Source organism: Sebastes fasciatus, chromosome 20, assembly GCF_043250625.1.
Source record: "Sebastes fasciatus isolate fSebFas1 chromosome 20, fSebFas1.pri, whole genome shotgun sequence".
In the NCBI taxonomy this organism is placed as follows: domain Eukaryota; kingdom Metazoa; phylum Chordata; class Actinopteri; order Perciformes; family Sebastidae; genus Sebastes; species Sebastes fasciatus.
The window spans coordinates 8,093,223-8,118,052 of NC_133814.1; positions in this window are offsets into that span (position 1 = coordinate 8,093,223).

The following is a 24,830-nucleotide window of genomic DNA, read 5'->3' on the forward strand; positions in this document are numbered from 1 at the left end:
GATCGACTTGGTTAGGATTAAGCAACAAACTACGTAGTTAGGCTGAGGAAAAGATCGACTTGGTTAGGCTTCAGCAACGAAATTACGTAGGTTTAGGAAAGATTGCTGTGTCAGTTTAAATAACACTGGAAGTGCCGTTGCTTATGTATGGAAGTTACGTGACAAATAAACCAACTTTGATTTCTGGTTTCACACGGGACATGAACACCGGTCTCCTGGGCGAAAGTCCTGTGTTTTTTGACCCACCTATCCATCCCGACCCCCCGGGTCACAATTACGTGGATTACATACAAATTGATTTCGTGCTGACCATCACGTGTCTATGTACACGAATCAGTGTATTCAATTTCGTGACTCTTGTGCGACTGGGCTGGGCATGGAGCCAATCGCAGAAAATCATCGTCAAATAGGTAAATGGATAAAAGACGTGGAGCACATTGTGTTTACCGTATGCAGAGTGGAGTGAAAGGGGAGATTGAAAAGGAAAGGTCTGTAGCCTATAGCAGGACGGAGGAAATCAGTCACTTAACCATCAATCTCTGGAGAATTAAGCATGTTGACATGAGGCTTGACATGTATTGCTCTAGCTGAGTATCTACCCCACCCTCACAGGAAAAAATCACCATCTATCACACAGACAAACGCAAGACACTCTCATGTTGAAAAGCACTCTGTGGATATGGAGATGAGACATCTCCGACAAGAACATGTGACACAATGCTGTTTAGAAAAAGCCACTTGACAAACATTTAGGGATTTGTATGTGCATTGACATGCAGAATCACGTTTACAATTCTCCCAGGCTGTCTCATTCACACACACGTGCGCATACACTCGCATCCAGAAGGCTGCAGTGGTCAGGCCCTCACAGCTTGCTTCAAAGCCTGAGCCCAAAGCCCCCTGAAAGCACGCCCAAGGCTACCACTGGCTGCAGAAATCCCTCCTCAGCCCCCGCAGAAAGAAAAAAAAGCAGATACATGCAGGCTGTGGAGAGCTGGACTGGACTGAGTTACCCCTCTAAATATGTCACATGATTTATATCGATTCACTGTGTCGTGAATTAAGTATATCAGAACCTCGTTATTGGATATTGGATACCATACTTGTGCATAATGGCTTGCTGAATGATGAATTGGCCAAAATATGAGAAATGCAGCATTAATGGACAAATGTATTCTGCTGATATGAAATGGATACTAAGTGGGATAAGTTGAGAGGCCTCAGAGACCTTCATACTTGGCATGCTTTATGTGTGGAGAAGTGTCTGGAAAGTGTTATGAAAAGATGCGGACCTTGATGATGTTCCAGAGTCCGCGTGGTAAATAAATGGTTACACAACATTGTTTTGCCTCCTCCCCAGTCGCCAGGAAAAAATGTTGGCATTGTACATTTCTGTAAAACCACGGATACGTCAAATGTCGATGTTTTTGCATGTGGTCAGAGCAAGTGAAGTAGTATATCAAGCGACCTTTGTTGAAAGTTACACGGTATAATGAGCGGTCGGGTCAAACAAACACAGGACTTTCACCCAGGGGACCGATGTTCGGGTCCCGTGTGAAACCAAAACTAAGTGTTGACTTAATGCTTGTTACATAACTTAACTTGACTTATTTGTTGCATAAATTCCATACTTAGGTCAAGCCACTTCCTTAGTTATTTTAACCCAAACATTGACTTGTTTGTTATGCAAATTCCATGCTTGAGCAACACTACTTCCACAGTTATTTAGACCCAAACGTTGACTTATTTCTGACATAACCTCTGTACTTAAGTAACACCACTTCCATAGTTATTTTAACCCAAACATTGACTTATTTGTTATGCAACTTCTGTACTTAAAGGTCACCTATTATGCAAAATGCACTTTTCCATGTCTTTTAAACATCAATATCTGTCCCCAGTGTGTCTACAGGCCACCATAGTATCATAAAAGACCATCCTCTCTCTTTTTCTCCTCCTCCGTTTGTCCGGAAATGGGTGCAGAAAAAAAAATCGCTTTTTTTCCTTCTCTTCTGACGTCATTAGAGAAATGCAAGCCATGTAAGGGTTTCCTGGTCGAACCAGAGAGAACCTTCAGTAGCTGACCCCGCCCCACAGCGCGTCACTGTCTCTCCTCCTCAACCTAACTTGAGCAAAGTCTGCAAGAACCAGCAGAACAGGCTTCATGTACTCCCATCATCTAAATATAACATGTTCTTTCACAAAGGCTTTATGTAATTACACTGTTTAAACAGATGATATTTATATATTATATATATTTGATGTCATGCATGTAGCAGAGTACAGGTAGTAAATAGTGACTTGTAAGCAACACAACACATTTCTGTTTCACAGTCAAACTTTATTTGAGTAGACAGATGACAATATTAATTATTCACAGCATTTGTAATCATCTCACCTGTTAGTTAGTTATGTTAACATGGTACAGGAGAAAGTCTTCAGCTCTGGTAAACTATGGTAAGCTAAGCTCCGGTGGTCTGTAGTCATGGTAACACAGAGACAGCTACTACTGTAACTAATATACCATTACTCTGATCTTCCATACATTTATCTTTTAGCAGAAATAATGAACTGACTACTGTTTCACATCTTCTATTTTCCACCCTGATGGTCGCTGTGTTTACACACCGTCTCATAGCGGTAGCATGTAGCTAACCCGTTAGCATGTAGGTACATGCTAACGGGTTAGCTCTGTATCTCCCATCTGCTTTCAGCTGTCTGCTCTCCTCTGGGATGATTCTGTCGGTCATTTCTCACAGATGGATCTGTAAAGACAGACGTAAAACAGAGTGTATGTTTACGGTTTACAGAGTTGATGCATGAGGTAAACACTGAGCTAACTAACAGAGATATAAATAGTATTATTTACCTGAGAGAAACCGTCAGGAAAACCTGGAATCTGGACCGCAGATGTTCATCATGTGTCGCCGATTTCTGATCAGATTCCTCCGGTAACGTGCGCTGGGTGAAGTTTCTGGTTTATAAACTTTAAAGTGGTTTATAAGCTCTATTCTAGCTCCTCTCTCTCCCTCCACTCTGAGAGCTTCTCCGGGAGGGAGGGGGAGGGTGACGCTGTTGTTGAGGACGTTTGATTGACAGAAAACGCTGACCAATCAGAGCAGAGTGGGAGGAGACAGGCTGTGAATCAGTGGTTTTCAGACAGAGGCTGAATTAGGCTCTGAGGCAGGCAGACTCAGGCTGCAGTATGAGAAGAATAAAGGGTTTTTTGAACATTGCAGCATGTAAACATGTTCTAGTGCAACATTAAAATACATCTATGAACCTGGAAATGAGCATAATATGTGACCTTTAAGCAACACCAATTCCGTAGTTATTTTAACCCAATAGTTGACTTATTTGTTGCGTAACTTCTGTACTTAAGAAATGCCACTTCCGTAATAATTTTAACCTAAACCACTGTCTTTTCCTAAACCTAACCAAGTCTTTTCTTCTTTTTATTACAAATGTACTTATTTTAACCAAAACCACGATCTCTTCCTAAACCTAACCAAGTAGTTTGTTGCCTAAACACAGAAGAGGCTTGCACAGGAACACTGACATTCATAGAAAAACGTAAGAAAAATAACAATCCTCCTAATTGCCACGACTAACCCCTTGCTCATATTCGTCACATAACTTCCGTACTTAAGTAACGTAACTTCCGTTGTTATTTTTAACAAAAATTTGACTCATTTGGTACACAACTTCCGTACTTAAGTAAGTAGTACTTCCGTAGTTATTTTAACCCAAACTTATTTGTTATCTAACTTCACTAGTATCGCCACTTCAGTAGTTATTTTAACCTAAACCATGATCTTCTCCTAAACCTAACCAAGTAGTTTTGTTGCCTAAGCACAGCAGAGGCTTATTGTATTTTAATGAGCTGTAATTTGTCTTAACACAAATTAAAATATATGAAGGTTTGAGTTGCAGCTGGTTTTTCCTACAAAGTGTTTTTAAATCGAGGTAAAACGGTCCTCTACTCGGCACTCCAGCTCAGCTACCTGTGAGCAGGTGAAGGGGAGGCCGAGGATGATTTTTAATTAGCAGAGAGAAGGAATGACTGCTGAGGCTGGCAGAAAACAACACCGACTCGTCTCATGCAGGCGCCCCGGAGAGGGCACAGCTAACAGTAAACATAAACACAAAGTAGGAGGGTGAAGATCCAGAGACTCCTCACACCGGCGCAAACCACCGAGTGTAGACTTTGGCAGAAAGCTTCAGAGAATATATTGTTGTTCTCATAAATAATCAATCCATTATTGTAGGAGGAAACAGAGGTAGTTTTTCATCTTCTCAAGAAAACACACTTTGTCTCAGCACGTAAACTGTTGTGAGGCACGCCGTGTCATCAACCCCTGCTGTTTTTGAAATGCATCTCTGGAGTACAGACGTTTAGATGTTTGCATGTGTTCTCGGCTTGCAGAGCAGTCTAGGCTCTCACTGAATCTGGTGCTGTTCAAGTCAGCCGCTGAATACTAATACAGGAGACAGAGAGGACATGGATGATGATAATGATGATGGTGTCGAGTCAGTCTGGGACAAATCTGATTAAATCACTTGGCCACTGACTTTGGAGCAGTAAGAATCAACATTTACTGACCATGTGTACACATCGTAAGCAGGATTGAGTTTATTAATTTCCTCTAACAGCTGATCCCCAGCAAACATGATGTACTTCACACTAACTCGGCTGCACCCCAGATTGGTCACTAAACTTTTGAACAACTTTAGTCTCATGCAAATCACAAAATGAATGGAGATAAATGGTTGCATTATAGATCACGCTTTGAGGGATTATGCCATATAAGCTGAGCTACTAAGGAAAGTCAAATGATTAAGTATCAACGTGTTGGCTGAACTGTAGTCAGTCGCAGTCGACCTCCAATCAGATTTCTGAATTTGTGATTTCATTTTAACAGTTCTGCCTGCAAATGAGCTGTAAGTCATGTTCATCTGAACCTTCTCAGATATCTCAAACTTAAATTTCAAAGAAAAAGATTTCATAAACTAGAGACCATCTTGCGATGGGATCACCCCAGCAGCGATGTCAAATCGGGCCAGGGGCGTAAAGTGGGGGGCCAATGACCCCTTTCCCACTTCTTACCCCCCTACTCCCGTCGCCCTTGCTCGGACCTAACCCATTCATCAGAAAAAATATTGCCATTGTACATTTATGCAAACCACGGATACATTGAATGCCAACGTTGTTAACGAATGTCACGTGATTTAACGTTGTGGGTGCCTAGTTGGGTTTAGGCAACAAAACTACTCGGTTATGGTTAGAAAAAAGATCATGGTTTGTGTTCAAATAATAACGTACCAACATAACATAACAACCGCCCTTAGCGGACTTTGTTACATAATGTTACGTAACAAGCGTAACAGCGTTGTGTAAAACAATACTTTGTAAAGCGTAAAGTCCACGTTTCCTTTTGGTTTCACACAGGACACGGGTGCCATGCCGTTACGAAACCCCAATAGTCCGAAAAATGTCCCGTATAACTGGTATGCCCACTGCGTTCTAAAAAAAAAAGGCTGTACTGGCCGAAAAGTGATTGTAACAATTTTGTATTGCTGTAAATATGGTCTATTTTTTATGCTAAATGCAGTACCTGTGAGGGTTTCTGGATAATATGTTATTGTTTTGTGTTATTAATTGATTTACAATAATAAATATATAATATATATTTGCATAAAGCAGCATATTTGCCCACTCTTATGTTGATAAGAGTATTAAATACTTGACAAATCTCCCTTTGAGGTACATTTTGAACAGATACAAAAAATTTAATTATTTTATTATTAATTTGCGATTAATCATGATTAACGATGGACAATCATGCGATTAATCGCATTTACATATTTGAATCAATTGACAGCCCTAAGTATAATATAAATAAACCATTGCTTCCTGATATTGTTGGCTTAAAAGTGTTTAGTCAGTTTCACTACAACAAGAGTTGCATTGGTTACCTAATTGCAGAAAATGAAGATGAGCGCCCATCTGCATTTTTTTCTTTATTTTTTATTTTTTTTTTTGTTTTAGAGGGCGACCAGCGCCCCCCAGAAGGTGGCGCCCTAGGCGACCACCTATATGGCCTATGCCTTAAGCCGGCCCTGCACAATTGAAAGACATAAAGCTAAGCTGGGTTGCTCTGGGGGTAGGCGGGACTGCCACTCGCAGTAAGGCCTGTTGTTGTTTTTTCTCCCTCGGTGATGAAATCACATGAAGGTGCCTGAGGATAGATGTACAGTGCAAAAATATTCAGCTCATAGAGAAACCATCTGTTCAGTGCCTGTGAGCCCCTCCTCTGGCTCTCCACAGCGCTGGCACCGCCACCTCCAACAGCCCCTCCAGTTGCCAAACTACGGAGGGCGACCGGCCGTCACTTCAGTGAGCACATTATCACACTCTCTGATGACCATGTCACATAGTTTGGATGTGCCCCTTTGGCTCGGCTTGAACACGGATAGAAAGTGACTACGGTGATCGCATGCATTAAGATCTATCTATATGTGAGGTAAGCGCGCAAAATGATGAGTCAACATTAGCATGGAGCGGAAATGTTGACAGATCATTATTAAACATCGCAGAGTATTTGTTCTGCTAATGCTCTGGTAATGACTTGACTTAGAGGTTTCCCTCAAAATGAATGGATTTCAGACAGCAGCACTGGTAGGTCTGAGTCCCCAATTATTCCAATTCAATCTGCCTGTATGATGCAAACACCAATCAGCTCTTCAGCAGCACTTTGTGTGTATTTGTGCAGTTCAATTTCCTCCGATATCAGGCGGCTTTAGTCAAATAACAAATGTCCTCTCTCCTCACCGGTTCTCTAGGGCTCTTTTTATGACAGGATTAAATTGTCCAACCCACAATTAGGAGAAAGTAATTTCCCTGGCGTGCATCTCTTTTCACTTCTTTTCCAGTCTATCCCACAACTCCAGGCGAGCTAATTCACTCCTTCCACACCCCCCTTCCCCCACAAAACCGGAGCAAGTGGTAGAAAAATGACTGTCCTTTTCTATTCCAAAGAGATAAATCTCATTTTGTTGCGCCAGCTGCAACCTCCAATCTACTTTGGCCCCACAAAGGATAATAGACTTGCCGAGAAGCACGCAGCATTTTCCCGGTACCCTGTGCCAGCCGGCCCTAATGCAGCCAAAGTGATACAAACATCTCAATTGCATGCTTGTACGTTTCAGTTACTGTTTACATTCGTTTTGCAGGGTTCAGGCTCGGGTCTCTGCTGTTGTGTGAAGTTTAGCCATGCTTATTTAACCACTACATGTGTTTCTCCTTCACCGAAGAGGCATAGAGTAATCCAGCTGTCGACTGGGCTACAGGGAGCTGGCTTTACACGTCCGAAATAAATATCGGGAGATGCGGACGGGCAAACGCCGAGAGACAGTGACGTCGGAGCAGACTAGCATCTGATGCTAGATGATGATGATCATCTGGAACCGGCTCAAGTAGGGAAATGTTTGTTTTTTCTGTTTTTGGACATTGGGACAGATAGACCTGTTGGGGTTGGCTGCAAGCTATAGGCTAGAGTGTTTTTGCTCATACAGTCAACTATATCCAATCAGTCAAGAAGTTGAAAGTCCCGTAAGCCAGCCAAGCAATAACTGGAGAGATGTTCCTGTATTTATATAAATCGATTAAAATAGTTAATCGCTATTAATCACACATTTTTGTCTGTTCAAAATGTACCTTAAAGGGAGATTTGTCAAGTATTTAATACTCTTGTCAACATGGGAGTGGACTATTATGCTTGCTTTATGCAAATGTAAGTATATTTATTATTGGAAATCAATTAACAACACAAAACAATGACAACTATTGTCCAGAAACCCTCACAGGTACTGCATTTAACATAAAAAATATGCTCAAATCATAAAATGGCAAACTGCAGCCCAACAGACAACAACAGCTGTCAGTGTGTCAGTGTGCTGACTTGACTATGACTTGCCCCAAACTGCATGTGATTATCATAAAGTGGGCATGTCTGTAAAGGGGAGACTCGTGGGTACCCATAGAACCCATTTTCATTCACATATCTGGAGGTCAGAGGTCAAGGGACCCCTTTGAAAATGGCCATGCCAGTTTTTCCTCGCCAAAATTTTGCGTAACTTTGTAGCGCTATTTAGCGTCCTTCCCGACAAGCTGGCTACCATGGTAACAATGGATTCCATGGTTGGTACCAATGGATTCCTTAGGTTTTTAGATTTGTATGATACCAGTATTTTCACTCTAGCTTTAAAACTGAGCCCGCTGCAACCTCTGTAAGACAGAGGGCATCGGATTGTTAAGAGCTTAATACTTCTTTTGATAAAACGACCCACAGTTGTCTAATGTGTGCATGCATATACTGGGTTCATCTTAACACAATTGTGTGGAATTACATTTCTTTCTGGTTAGGGTTTATCATGTTATGACACTCTGAGCAAGGCAAGTGTGTCGCATTGGTATATTTTAATCATCCACTTCAGTGCCTAGAGTTGTATTTGTTATGCCACACCTTACACATGGATTATTTATTTTTATACTGGGAGAGATGTTTGAGAAATCATTTCACAGGGAACTGTTTGTGAAATAAGCATCTGAAGGGACTTTCAATCCTTGGAAATGAGAGAAAGAGAAACAAAAAAACAATGGATTTCCCTTCTTCTAAATGCTTCTGAATATTTTTTTTAGGAGAGGTGGAATTATGGAATGGCTGCGAGAAGACAGGATTACTGAGCCACTGATTGGTCCCTCAGAGATTTCCCAGGGAGATGGAGAGCACAGAGAAGCTTCTAGATTTGTCCCTGTAAACTCACTAATAATGTTAAGGGAGAGGAGATAGCCTGCAGTTAGAGGCACAAGAGCGAAGTTGGGAAGCAGAGAATCCGTTTTGTGGTTTGTACATATGTACATTTTTCACTTTCTAGCTTTTTCCAGAGAAGGTATTTTCAGTGTGTCCAATAATTTGGTTTATACCTCCAAAACTAATAACATTTCCATCATGTGCTTTATGTTGAGAGCTGTGTAGCAATTATTACATGCTAATACGCTAAAATAAACTGGTGATTGTGACAAGTATTACCTGATAAACTAACACATTCTCACTCCCAACTTGTCAAATACCGACGCTTGGTCAGTTGCCCTAAGTATGACGCTCAAGCGTCAGTTTTGGACGTGTCAAAGACGGCATGTCAAATTCTGCTCGTTATGTGTCTTTACACAGTTAATTTCCAAGTTCACAGGAAACGTATAGTTTCCTCTCATTACATGCATACAGTCTTTTTTCAAAATTTCCTTCCAACGCAGGTTTACTTAGTTTTTTACGTTTACTTGGCTAGGTTTAGGCAATAAAGGTATTCGGTTAGGCTTAGGAAAACTGTGGTTTGGCTTAAAATAAGTAAATTTGTTACGCAAAATAAGTACGTTTGTCAGGTAACTTACGTACGTGAAGTTAGTTATATACGCAAGTTATGTAACAAATATAGCTGTCAATCGATTCATATATTTAATCACGATTAATTGCATGATTGTCCATGATCAATTGCAAATTAATCGCACATTGTTTGTACCTTAAATAGAGATTTGTCAAGTATTTAATACTCAAATCAACATGGGAGTGGGCAAATATACTTGCTTTATGCAAAAGTATGTATAAATGTATTATTGGAAATCAATTATCAACACAAAACAATGATAAATATTAAACCCTCACAGGTACTGCATTTAGCATAAAAAAATATGCTCAAATCATTACATGGCAAACTCTAGCCCAACAGGCAACAACAGCTGTCAGTGTGGCAGTGTGCTGACTTGACTATGACTTGCCCCAAACTGCATGTGATTATCATAAAGTGGGCATGTCTGTAAAGGGGAAACTCGTGGGTAGCCATAGAACCCATTTTCATTCACATATCTTGAGGTGAGAGGTCAAGGGACCCCTTTGAAAATGGCTATGACAATGTTTCCTCATCAAAATTTAGCGCAAGTTTGGAGCATTATTTAACCTCCTTCATGACAAACTAGTATAACATGGTTGGTACCAATGGACTCCTTAGGTTTTTTAGTTTGATCTTCAAAAACTGAGGCCACCACAACCTGCATTAAGTTGCATTAATGCATTAAAGAAATTAGTGGTGTTAAAACAAATTTGCATCAACGCGTTATAATCACGTTAACTCTAACAGCCCTAGCAAAATCCCTAAACAACCAGTTTATATGAAGGTGGGGGTAGAGCACTGGAAACCTTTAGTAAAATCCAACAAGCTTTGATGAAAGAGATCTCTTCATATCCAAAAGTACACAAGGTCAACACATAAGACACAAAGGCACACACCCCTTCATGCCAAGAGTGACCAGCTGGCTAACCAGCAGTGTCCTCGGCCACAGTTAGTGTGAGCTTTGCGAGGTAAAGATTATGCTAGCAGTTAGTTATCTGCTGAAGGCTGTTGCGCACTTGACGGATGTCTTTTATTTGCATCCGAGTGATGAAGAAAAATAGACGCAGGGGTCTTTTCCCTCCATGTGATTGAGTGTGCCGGCAAGCGTAACCTTGCCGCTCCCTCTTTTTTGGTATGGATGTCTATATTCAGCCGGCGTGATGAATTTGCCAGAGCTGTGTAACTCTGGCAGTGAGTGAGATCGTTCATCTGCTGCCATGTAAAATTGCATTGAACTGGGGCAATCCCTCAGTAGAGGCCTAGTACAGAACTTTAATCAAGTTTACTGCCATGGAGAGGGAGCAGAGTGCAAGGCATTTACATATGGAGACAGGCACATCTCGACAGAGCAGGACGGCCGTGAACGAGCCTTATAAACATTTCAATCTAGCAGGCATGTTGATATTGTCACACTTTAAAGACAGCTTTGAGTGATCATCTCACTGTGAGAATGGTTATTGGTTGTGGAGATGCATTACTTCATACTGGGGTAAAGAGGCTATTGAGAAGCACCCATACTGGATCGTATCATATTCAATTGTTGCTATATTTAGAGGTTTTTGCTCGGTGGCCTACATCAGCCTTGTTCTCATTCCCAGGGCGTCAAATACCAACGCTGTCCATTAACTACAATGTAAACCCATCCGTGACAACAGTTAACACTAAGGGAAAGTAAAGAGAAAACAAACACACTAAGGGCGGGCAGGAGGGAAGATGGATAAGCCCAACAAACCCAGACATAATACACGGACATTCTGTGTGTCATGAGTACGCATTTTAGCCTTTTTCATATGTCATTTGTACACCAAGGGTTCAGGCAAGAAAACCACTTAGTTATGGCAAGGAAAAACGTCACGGTTGGGCATAAAATAAGTAAGTAAACTAAGTAAAACGCGTGGGAAAACATGTGACAAATTTACATTTACATAACATTTTCAGGTCAAGGGACCCCTTTGAAAATGGTCATGCCAGTTTTACCTCGCCAAAATTTAGTGCAAATTTTGAGCGTTATTTAGCCTCCTTCGTGACAGACTAGTATGACATGGTCGGTTGGTTTTTCTAGTTTCATATGATACCAGTATCTTCACTCTAGCGTTAAAGCGGACCCCACTACAACCTAAAAATTGCAAGTCGCTTTAATGCATTGACGTTAATGCGTTGATATATATTTATTGCTGTATATATTGTGATGTTTTGATGTTTTAATTTTGTCTAATGTTTTATTGCACTAATCGTACTTATGCTCTATGTTCTTATATCTCGTATCGCCTTGCCTTCTGTCGCTGACTCTTGGCCAGGTTGTCATTGTAAATGAAAATTGGTTCTCAATTGACTTATCTTGTTAAATAAAGGTAAATAAATTAATTCATAAGAAATTAGTGGCATTAAAACAAATTTGCGTTAACGTGTTATTATCGCATTAACTTTGACAGCCCTAGTTTTTAGTTAGATGCCTGAAATAAGGTCTGTGGTTAACACAAGCTTAAGAGATATTAACGTTTTGTTCTACGACATAAAATACATGTGTGTAAAACAGTCTGTTTATAGCGTACGTTTTCTAACTCCAAAAATCATAAAAGTGGTGTTCATTTGTGAAGATTATCTTGCTTAACAAAACATATAAGTATCATAAATGTTTGTTTGCAATAATCCAAAACCCAATGGCCATCCCATTGGCTTTTTGTCGTAGGAACCAGGGCGATACTAACTTCCTGGTTGGCCTGCAAAAATATGCCATCCCTGGAGTCCTCTATAATGGGCCAACTTTTGTTTTGGATCAGTCAGGAGTTTTGTAGAGACCAAAAACAGAGCTAATAGAGAGTGAATGATGGATACTCCAAATGAATGATCATGTTGCTCCGTAACTGCTGGGTGTTTAAATACGCAACTGTTTGCTGACAAGTTCACCATATCAACGGATTGGAATCACAACAGGCGGTAGTTTGCTCAGTCCGTGGGGACTTGGCTTGGGAATGATTAGCAATGGATTATCACTGTTCTCCTTTCCCAGCATCTCTAATGGTCAACAGTGTAGTCTCTGCGTGCGAGAGCTGTGCGGCTCCTTCAAAACAAAAGCAGCAGAGCCGCCTTGCTGTGGAGCGAGAACGGTCAGTTTATCATGTGAACCTCGGCTGATCTGATTTCCATCCCCTGCTGTCTCACTTCACAGCCAATCATCTCTGGCTACGCTGTGAGGAAGCCGCATGTACCGCGGAATGATGCGAAGCATCTATCTCCCACACAAAGAAATGTCACAGGTCAATTTGAAAGTAATGGAGTGGAGGGAGAGCTAAAGGGTGCAGATGCTGGTGATTCATATCAATTCAATTTTACTTTTAGTGGAAAAAATGGTTTGAAAGGTCTGAGCATTTATATGTTGACTACAGCAATAACAAAATTGTATGGCTGATATGGGCAGTAACACCAGCCCGCCATATGTCAATTTAAAACAAGAGGAGGGGTCGGGGGGGGGGCTGCAGTTTCTTGTACGCAGTGTTTGTTTACTATAAAATCAAGTATGAAATGCAACAAAGTACAATGGAAACAAGCTTTGCGAATGAATGATGACATACATGAAGCATGTGACTCGAACGTCACCCAAGCTTCCACTGAAGACATGAAAACCTCAGATCTGTGTGGAGCGATGTGGAGACTAACCAAAGGACTGTACTACGAAGCAGGATTTGGGGTTAGCGAGGTAACTTCAGGGTTGCCCCTTCAGGGTTTTCAGTCCTACGAAGGTGGTTCACTCCTTACCGGGGTAGATCACCATGGTAACTTATGCTGAACCCCTAACCTGCTCCGCGGCAGGTTAGGTGCCAGACAAGAGATCAACTCGTATAAAAGCAACACCTACTGACCAATCAGAGCTCTGTGCGTAGATCATATGATAATATTACACAAATATGAAGAAGTTTAAGTCATAATCCAGGCTAAAAACAACAGTTTAAAGTGACAAATGCAGGAAGGACAGCTAGCTGTATGCTGAAGGTGCTTACCCCTTTGAAATAATAAATAAATAGATAATGAAGTGTAATCTATTCATCCATCATATTCTCAAAGCTATTTATATATCACTGCCCCATTTAGACGACTATATCTGACTTTTGAGTTTTCGGTCAAATTTATAAATCTGTTCATTTATGTATTCACACATTGCAATATTTTCTTTTGCCAGTTGTCCTTCCTGCATTTGGCATAATGAGGGATGATATTCACAGTATTTAACACAATTTTCTGCTTCAATCCATGTTTGTTGGCATTTAGCCTTTCAAAAACAACTTTTTTACTGCTCTCCCGCTGGTTGCAAACAAAGGGAGGCACGCACTGAGGAGTTACTGTATATTCATTAAAGAAGGGTGATTTATAAAAATCTAACTCATTTGATACACTGAATCACTTTCGAGGAATTTAAATTTTTCTTTCAACATTTTTGCTGGAGAGGGGGTGGAAAAGTTTCAGTTGGTTGCAATCTGCAACCTCATCGCTAGACGGCGCCAAATCCTACACACTGCCTTTAATACCTGAAACAAACAGAAATGTCATATAGCTGTTACCCTCTTTTGAGAGTCGCTCTTTTGAGAGTCGCTCTTTTAAATACGTTATCTTGTTGTGTCTTACTTGCATAATGGTAGAGGATAGAAACATGCATCGATTTGCTTTTTTTTTATGCCAATTTTCTGGAATTTCGGTTAAAATTTGCACTAAAATTGGATAGAAACTTGACTGACAGCAGTGCGGCTCAATTTCTTGACATTTCTAAAAACTAAAATCACTCAATAAAAATCATGTGCAACTTTAATGCCAGTGGGGTGATGCTAGCGTTTTGTCCCTGTATGCATGCTCACACTAAATGTCACCATGTGCAGTCACTCAGCACTCGGCAGAAGGTGAACACTACTATCAGAATGTCTTGTAAATACACACAAGCTCCTTCACATCTCCCACCCGCCCTTCTCCCTTTTCCCTGCCTCCTATATCCCTCTTTCTCTGAGACCACCCACTCTGTCCTGGACTGAGTGCAGCCAGCTCAGCAGCCCTTCTCTCAGTGCCCGGTAGCCTCTCATGAGCTCGCACAACAGGAAGTGGTAGGTGGAGGCGGTGGCCCCGCTCTGACCAGGCCTCTGTCGGCACTACAGAGTAGGAGGCTCGGGAGATGGAGGTGGTGGGAGGACTGTCGCCCCGAGACAATGATTTCAGGCCAGTTATATAACAGCGTCCTCTAAACGGATTTTGGATGGTAGGTTTGAAAGATCTCATAGGCGGGTAATGTGATGATGCAGCCATCTTTATGTTCCACTTGGCACGCTGTGCAAAATGGAAGACTTTCGCCCACGTGGAGGCACTGCACATCTGCATACAAAGGAGAGAACTGAAGGAGTATTTCCGGCTGATAACGAACCTGTAGGTAAAGTCAGATATCAGCCAAGTCAATGTTATCCACCTTTGGCACGACAGTTCATCGTTGGAATCTCGGATGGTTATCAGAAAAGTCTTTCCAGTGTTCTGTGGAGTTGGTTCAGGGGTTGGAGTCTATAACAACCATTTTTTTTTTTACATAAAATCTTCTTTTTAGTTTTTTCTGAATTCCTGATTCCTATCCAGCCCGAAGGAGACGACAACCCATATCACCGGGTTCACACTCGCAATCTTCAGCAATAGTTTCAGCGTCTGGTTTATTTTTCTCTGCGTGCCGTGAGCGAATCTGGCAAGAAAACACACAGATAATGTGTTATATACGATATAAATGATATATACTATGTGAAGAAAAAATTGGGAGTGCTGCACTGGGTCGGTAAACTCGGTGTTGGTAATGTTGGAGTAAAAAAAACAGGTGCTCTTCAAGGACGGGGCAAGTCAATAATAAAACACAGTAAGCTTACTTTGAAAGAAAGTCATTGGTATAGGATGGCAGTCTGGAAAACATCCAAGGCACCATTTTATTATTTGTATTATTTAGACGTGGATAACACCAACGTGTTTCGATTCAACAAGTCTTCATCATCGTCCTTGACGAAGACTTGTTGAGTCAAAACACGTTGATGTTATCCACGTCTGAATAAAGGATTTTTAGAAGATTTGTAATTCACAATCAGAGTGCCTCGGATGGTTTCCAGACTGCCATCCAATACCAAGGACTTCCTTTCAAAGTAAGCTGGACAGTCGCTGTTTTTTGTGGTTATTTGATATAGTATATAATTAATATTACATGGGGCTGTCAAAGTTAACACAATAATAACACGTTAATGCAAATTTGTTTTAATTTCTTTAACGCATTAACATAATTGATCTTTCGGATGTTGTGGCGGGCTCAATTTTAAAGCTAGAGTGAAGATATTACACTAGAAAAATCTGAGGAAACCATTGATACCAACCATGTCATAGTAACTTATCGCGAAGGCGGTTAAATAATGCTCCGAACTTACGCTAAATTTTGGCGAGGAAAAACTGTCATGGCCATTTTCAAAGGGGTGAAAATGTGTTCTATGGGTACCCACGAGTCTCCCCTTAACAGACATGCCCACTTTATGATAATCACATGCAGTTTGGGGCAAGTCATAGTCAAGTGAGCACACTGACACACTGACAGCTGTTGTAGCCTGTTGGGCTGCAGTTTGCCATGTTATGATTTGAGCGTATTTTTTATGCTAAATGCAGTACCTGTGAGGGTTTCTGGACAATATTTGTCTTTGTTTTGTTTTGTTAATTGATTTCCAGTAATAAATATACATATATTTGCATCTGTCCACTCCCAAGTTGATAAGAGTATTAAATACTTGACAACTTAAGATACATTTTGAACAGATAAAAAATGTGCAATTAATTTGCGATTAATCACGATTAACTATGGACAATCATGCGAATAATTGATTGACAGCCCTAATATCATATTCATTTGGAGAAAATTGAAAAGTGGCAGCCTCAAACCGGAAATATCATCATCCTTCAGCCCAGAAATATCAACATTATCAGATTTCAAACAGCCGTATTAGCTGAACCGTGATGTCCTGTGTGATGAGAGGCTGGTGCAGGTGCAGCTTGATGACTGGGCTGCGGACCAGAAAAAAACAGGTCACGGAGTAGCAAGGTGGAGGAGCACACTCCCACTGCGCTCTGCAGGCATCTGCTGCTGCAAAATAAAATGGGCAAGATTCTCTCTGAGGTTTTCTAGGCACACACTCAGACACAAGACCGCAAGGAAACCCACACACAAAGGGTCAGTGGTGCATGACTAGATATCTGGCAGGAGATATCTGCTGCCATCCCAATACAATGGATGCAACTGGAATTTTGTTTATGATGTTCCCAGCAGTGTCCATATTAAGGCCTTTACACAAATGAACATCACGAAAATGCAAAATACTCGCCCGCGAATATTATATTTATAGGGCTTTTATTGTGAAAGGTTTGTGGTATGAGTGGATCTAGTATGCATTGCTGTGTTTTTGTTTCATAAACATAGGCACAACTCAACCCTTTCCGGACAACGTGATACCTGTATTCGCGTTGTGAAAGCTCATAAAAATCGGACTCATAATGGTCAAAAATTTGAGTGTGGATTGCTGGATACTACTCGCCCTCAGTGGACGCCATCTTGACGTTCATTTTTATTCAGTTTTCATACAATTGTCAAGTGAACAAAGAAGCCAGCAGATATTTTGGCGGGCGTCAGATGCTGTCAAATGTTGGCAGTTACAATTTGCAAATAAAAAAGAAATAGAAGCGGTTCAACCGTCATTTCCGGAAGTGTACGACAGCTGTGAAAGTGGAAGAAGTGTTTGTTTTGAGACAACACGCTGGAACTAAACTAAATAAAACTCACCAAAACCGTCTTGGTCAGTCTTTCCAACAGACACCAACTCTGGTTTGGTCGAAATGAATCCATATTTTGCCAAATTAGATGTGAAAATATGTAAAATCTGCACGTTGTGATACCCGCCGCTGTGTATCTCTCTGCCTGCTGAGCACCGGCTCCGGCTGCGGATAATTAAATTAGGAAAGTAAAATGCCAAACATAAAAAAAACAACTAAAAAAAACGGTGATGTATCGATATATGTATCGATATCGACTACACTGGAGGTGTAAGAGAGGAAATATGTATTATTGGAATTTGGGTGTATAAACCCTTCAACTGGGGTTCAACTGATATGAGTTTTTGAGATCACAGGTACTCTGTGTTTCTTGTAAAAGCCTCTGAAGCATTATTAGACAGCAAAAACTACTGAAAAACAGGATAATATATATAGATAAACTGAATAACATTCATGCAAAAATCTGTGATCAAGGCATTAGAAGCAATTCTGGTTTTCCCATGAAAACCACTGATCATTATCTACTACAAATACCTGATCAATGCATCATGATAGAGGCAGACAACAAAGAATGACTGACATCCACTTTAAAATCCAGAATCAGAGGTCAATATCAGCCAAGTGACGTATCAGACTAACCCTACATCACACAGAGCAGACTTTGGCCACAGGAAGGTCTCAGCTGCCGCCCACCGTCCCACAGGAGTGTGTGGTGGCAGGTGAAACAGAAGGAGACAGTAATGCTTTACATCTCAGGACTGCACACACCGCGGCCCCAGCAGGATAATGGATCCAGGTCACTGATACTAAACTGCTGTTATTGACCCGAATCAGGGGGAACAGACAGAGACAGTAAAGAACAGATATTTATTGTTATCCAATAGCCCTGTTGTTTTATCCTCCCTTTTTATATCCGCAGAGAAAGAAAAAAAGACGTTCCTGTTTGATGTGCTGCCGCCGCAGCATCCCGGGGGGTTGCAGCGAGAAAGATTTGCTGCTGTTCAGTCATGGCTGACCCCTCACCCAGCTGTAACATTTGAATCTCACACTCGGCTTCAACCACGGCCTTTTTCCGTGTTGTCACAGCACCACCTTTCTCCCATTCGCTCATTCTCTCCCCCTCTCTGCACCGTCAGGTCCCATCCTGCGATTGAGATTTCACTCCTCAGTGTTTTGACACGCTCCACAGCCCTAACACTGATTACAGCATCCTGCAGGACCGCATTAGCACTGCATGACCAGACACCCTGGTGTGTGTGTGTGTGTGTGTATGGTGTGTGTGTGTGTGTGTGTGTGTGTGTGTAGCGTGAAGTGCAATGTGTGTGTGTTCGGCCTCATGTATTGGCAGCTGTAGCCGCCATCACCACCATACATTACCAGACAGCAGCCACATTGAATTTGTACAGTATGTGTGTGTGTGATGCACTTTAGTGATATGTTTGCGTGTTGTATAGCTACTGTCCTTCACAAATTGAGTTAGTCGTGACAATTTCCATTTGTGTCAAGGGCGAGGTTTATGCCTCTAACTTTCTACTGTTCTCATAATCAGGCGAAGTGTCAGGTTGTTGCATTTCGAGTTGTGTTTTGTGTATTCCAAATTTGAAGTGAGATTTGTGTTGTATGGCTCAAAATATATATTTTTTTATTCAGCACTTCTTTGTGAAGCCAATGGAAAGGGGTGTCCATCTAAAGCCTCATTCACGTCGGGAACGTCAGGAGCGAGTGGCGGCTGCGTTACCTGTTGTTTTTTTATTTCGGCGTCCGTGTTAACAGGTTAGAGCAGCCACACTGCCCGCGTGAGACAGTGAAGGTGATCTATTGACAGTATATTGACATCATACCAGCAAGATTAATACAGTTTCGATGTCTGTATCTATAGAAAATGTTACGGAGATGAAAAAAGAAAAGACTTATTTTAAACTCAACACTTCCTCCTTTCATTTCAAAATTAAAGCCCTCAAAGCGTTTTTTCTGTGGACAGAATTCCTTCATTTGTTAACACGAGGCTTTTACTCTGAAATATGTGCCGGACAGTGTTGTAGAACATGCAGTGACTTGGAGAGCTCCATGAATGAATATAGTACGGGATTTTAATGGTGGATTATTACTATTATTTACAAATTACCACACGTTTCTTAACCTTTTTCTGTCTAAAATAAATATAAATGACATTTATAATGAAATGAAATGGCCATTATGAAAGGCAAACAAAGAAAGGGCTGACAGCAGCAGAAACGCAGCTGGTCTGAACACCCGACGCATGAATCACGCAGCCGCCACGCGCTCCTGACGTTCCTAGTGTGGACCAAGCGTAATGCAGCAAAAAACTGGTTTGGGAAGCAGTGTCCTTTTAGTACACAAAATCTGGTAAGTGTGTGTGCGTGAGTGAAGTGCAAAGTGTGTTTGCTCGGCCTCATGTATTGGCAGCTGTAGCCGCCATGTTTGCCACTACTGCCACCATCACTGCCATACATTACCAGGCAGCAGCCATATGGTCCCAGCACAGCCCAGAGTGAATGTGTGTGTGTGTGTGTGTGTGTGTGTGTGTGTGTGTGTGTGTGTGTGTGTGTGTGTGCGTGCGTGCGTGCGTGCGTGCGTGTGCGCGCGTGCATGCGTGCGTGTGTGTGTGCGTGCGTGACTCGAGGCTTTGTTTATCATGCAGTCCCTCTAAGCTGGGCTGGCTGCATGCAATTCATCTTCCAGCTCTGTCGAGGGGGAAAACTTATATTGAGTCCCTTGTTACTTGATTAATGGCAGATGATCAGTTTCAATGGCAATGCCCTCCAAACACACACACACACACGCGCACACACACACACACACACACACTCTTACTCTCCTCCCATTTCGCCATTTAAAGGAACAATATGTGGCACTGACAGCTACCGTTTAAAATGGTTAAAAGCAGTCCAAATTCAAAACATTGGAGCCGTGACCCGTCCGCTCCTCCAGTGTGACTGATAGCGGTAAGTGCACGTTTTCGCATGTTACGGGTTCTGAGATTTTCAAAGTTTTAATGATTTATTAGTGTGGTAGATCTCCAATATTGTTGAATACCTTTTCAGGTCTCCACCTGCTGGGGCTGGTCTGCCTTGCTGGGATTTCGTGTGTTTTGTTTATTAGTTTGAGAGTAGTTAAAGTAGAGTTTTATTCCTCGTTTATATCTAGTTGTTTGTCAGCTCAGATGTGATTTTAATTTCCAATTTGCAGCCGTTTTGTTTTATTGAGCTTATTGATTTCAGAAGCCCGTTCCTAGTTTTATATTTTTATATCAACACACTTGTGTTCGCTTTGGTTTGCTGCAACATTGTACTTGATTGTCTGCAGCCCTTTTTGCCTCCGTTGATTGCCCATTTTACAATAATTGCCACTTTACACCCGGCTACATTGGCTTATGTTTCTTCCCTTATCCCTAGACCTTACTGGGACGTAACATCGCAATTTCAGGGTTACCTTCTAGACCGGCCTTGTTAGCCTCTGACCAGCAGCAGCAGTCGGAATCAAATCACCGGCTGTGGGTCTCAAATACTACAAACGCTGCCTTGATGACCCGGCTGCACACGGACCACAGAGAGATGTACCGAGGCTTTTCAGGTCAGGTAGAATCTAATGTTATGTTATCTCTGTTGATCCAGTTCGTTAGCTTGCTTCCATGGCTGCAGAAGGCTGTGTTTGTATGCCGATTTGTTTCATCTGTGGCAACGGGGTGTTGAAATGGGCAGCGGACGGGATCACGCCGGCCAAAACAAAAACAGACGCTCCAGACCGGAATGGAAATTTCAAAAGGAGAACATACTGGCTGTAGCATTGTTGTCAGAGAAGTCCGTATTTCAATTTAGCATGTTTCCTTTATCTCTAATGACATAATCATCAGGGAACGATCCCTAAAGCAGTTAGCCATAATCAGGGGCACCTTAATATTACTTGAGGCCCTGAGTCTACACACATTTTGGAGGCCCTCCCTTCCCTTCACAACATGACACGGCCACTTCAGAAACCCCTTGTCAATGGACAACGACAAATATTAAATGGAGTGCTCTCCTAATCAGTAGACAGAATCTGAAAGTCATCATTATAAGACAATAAGTCAAGACAAAGCTACGTTACTGAGCCAAGTGTGTGTGCACTGTGTGCACTGTAAAATCCTGCCAACATCACAAGAAAAGAGCCAGTATAAATTGGGGGTGGAATAGGAAGATTTTTGACCTAAAACTATGCCATTTTACATCGTTTTGGACCATTATTATTACTATAAATGACACCCAGAAAGATTGAAAACAAAACTTGCTATAATAATTACTTTATTATTTACACATACTCCACCTTCGTCTGAACATTTAATCCTTCTGGCAACGTTTGTTCTGTAAAATCATATTCTGTACATTAATAGAGCAGATTAAGAAAACGTTGAAATACTGTTTCATTAACTATATGTATTGTAGTCTACCAGCAGACGCTCACCTGAGCATCAGTAAGGAACAGTAAGGCCTGATGAGTTGCATCAGGTGTTTTAAGAACATAATGTGATGAGTATGTAGGCAGCGACAGTCTTCTGGTACTTTGGTACTCAGTGTGATGAACATCGTTTTATCAGTGCTTATCATCGCATACTAATCAAGTAAATGACCAGTTTACCGGCATTCTAACAGAATGACTGGTAGATGACTCGCTCTCATCAGCGATTATTATGTACTGATTTTTGCAGAACATGAACGTTACATCAGAGACGGTTCGTATATTTGATTGTATCGATCAGCTGCTTACCTTTGGGTGGGCATAGGTGATCAATCAGAAGGCTTCCTTTTTTCGCTGGATCATCAAGTGAATAGCAGTAAGCGCTGTTTCAATTATCTGACTACGACCATAAAGTGGTAGTGCATTTCACAGCAGCCCCTCCTCTTTCACTCAGTGTACAGCCGGTGTGTCTCTCGGCCTCCTGATTGCTCGTAGTGACGACAGATGTCGAAAACACAAACAGAAAGCCTAGATTTTTACTTATTTTTCCATTTTAAATAAATACTCCTCTGTGTTTATTATCTACGTCAACCAGTTACATAAAAGTTACTACCAGTATTCATATACATTTGGCTGTATGTCACCAGATAACGCTGTCACTTGTTAAACGGAAACACCTGTACATTGAGGAACAGAAGCCTGAGGAGCAGGAGGAAGAAGTTCAGCCATCGTTCTCAACCGTATATTGAAATGCGTTTGTGTATTGTGTGAGAGTGAGTGTCTTTGTCTGGTGAGGATCTTTTTTTTCCATCTAGGTGCTCTCTCTCTAATTGGCTGGAGGTGTGGGTTCGGTCTGGGGTGTGTCGGCTGCTGATTGGTCCAACCATCACCTCTGCAGTTTAAAAATGCTCAGGTAGTCTGACAGAAACCTTGTTCTGTCCTCGGCCTTCAAACCTTTGTGTTAAAGCTGTGATCTAGAGTTGAATCAGTAGCCTTAGTGCCCTAGTTGGCTTCATAATTGTGTAACTTGTTGTCTTTGTTGCTAAAGATAGCACTTCAGTGGTAGGGGTGAACTGACATTTTGTTCTTTTATAATCTTTTCTCCTGTTTCTGCTGTATCCTAGGGAGCCAGATTTAGTAACTGTCATTTTGTTTGCTTGTTTATTTTGTTCAGGGTTAGTCAGATCAATTATTTTCTTTGTTGTTTTGGCCTTTGTTCACCCGGAGTTATATTGTTTAATTGTATTGTTTGTTAACTAGATTTTTAGTAATAAATCTTTTTTTACTAAACTTAAAATTTAGTCCTGCCACTGTGGTTTGGGGACCAGGGAGGGAACATCCTTTATACTTTTATTTTGCGCTATTACCCCCCCTAGACGGGGGTGTAACAGGCCCCTAGTCACCCTACCCATAACAAGGCCTACTGGTGAAAGACTCTTTTCAACTGTCAGTGGATCACATCAGACTGAACTCTTTGTCCCTGCTCACCTTTGAAAGCAGACTATGAAGTCATTTCAGTGTTCAACACCAAACCCTGTCGTCTCCTACTGGAATCATCAAAAGTAAGCTCATTTACAATTATGGACTAATGGCCTGTTTCATTATTATTGGTTATTAGTTATAGTTTATGTTCGGTGTACAAATTGGATTTTATGCTGATGTTGCTGCCAGCTGTCTGTATGAATATGTGGCTGCCGTCCCAGGCTATGCTATATGCTGTTTATGTTTGTCTTGTTGGATCAGAATCAGCTTGATTGTCCAGGTATGAGTAGTAGACCTGCACACAGAGGCTACCAGGAATTTGACTCTGGTTATTTTGCTCACGTTGTATGACGGAAATAGAAATGCAGCTAAAAACAAGGTCAACAAAAGCTGAACAAGAGTGAGGAAAGGAGATAAATATACATGTCAGGTGCCTGTTACATTACCTCTGATGATGATGTATGAGGCTTGTAGGATTAAACTGTGGTGCATGGCCTATTTTGGTTAACATATGCCTTTCAGAATCTTATAAGTATAGATGTTTGGTCTTGGACGGGATAGGCCCACCTGATTTTCTCTGTGCCCACCCACACTGTGATTTCTGCTTACGCCACTGGTATCGATACATCACAGCGCCCTCGTTCTCACCCTCCCACCACTTGATGTGCGTTGGCTCATCCAGCCGCATTTTCTTTAAGCTTGTGTTTCCCCTGCTATTCGGGGCCAGGGGCTTCAGCCCACAATAAGCCTGTTCATTAAAGGTCCCATATTGTGCTCATTTTCAGGATCATACTTGTATTTTGTGTTTCTAATAGAACATGTTTACATGCTGTAATGTTAAAAAAAAACTTTATTTTCCTCATACTGTCGGTCTGAATATACCTGTATTCACCCTCTGTCTTAAACACTCACTCGCATTTCGACGGAATTGCAACATAATTGCGTTGCTAGGCAACAGCTTGGGTCCATGTGTACTTCCTGTCCGCTGATGACATTCACATACACTGCAACCAGGAATAAACTAGGACACATTTAGAATGTTTATGTTTAAATCTGTCTATAGGGTCTAAATATTGTATATTTGTGACATCACAAATGGACAGAAATCCTGACAGCTTGTTTCAAAAGCATAGTTTCTGAATACGGGCTGTGTGTATTTCCCTGTGGATTGAGCGTTTCGATACTTTCACAGTATTTATATAGGACTTAAGGCTGCTTTATAATGAAGAAACATGAAAATCTCACTTTTTTATAATATGGGATCTTTAAGGCGCCATTGGCCAAAATGACTCTGGCCAGATCTAAAATGTGTAAATATCTAAAATTAGTCTGGGGGTGACAAATTTGGGTTAAAATCAACCCTAATCCATACAGTGTCTGTTCAGATTTACACATGTCCAAACACAGAAACACTTTTTGCCGTCTCTGTCTCTCCTCATACAAGCACACTTGAATATTCAGGGTCACACACACGCACACAGAGTCAGTTTCTTTTCCTCTCCATGTTTTCCATCCACGAAACCTTTCTGCCTCCCTCAGCGTTTCCTATCGTGCCCCACACCCCCGAAAGCCACCACGATCTCATTCTCTCTGCGAAGAGTTAACAACTCCCCTTGGGGGTTGTGACAATGCAA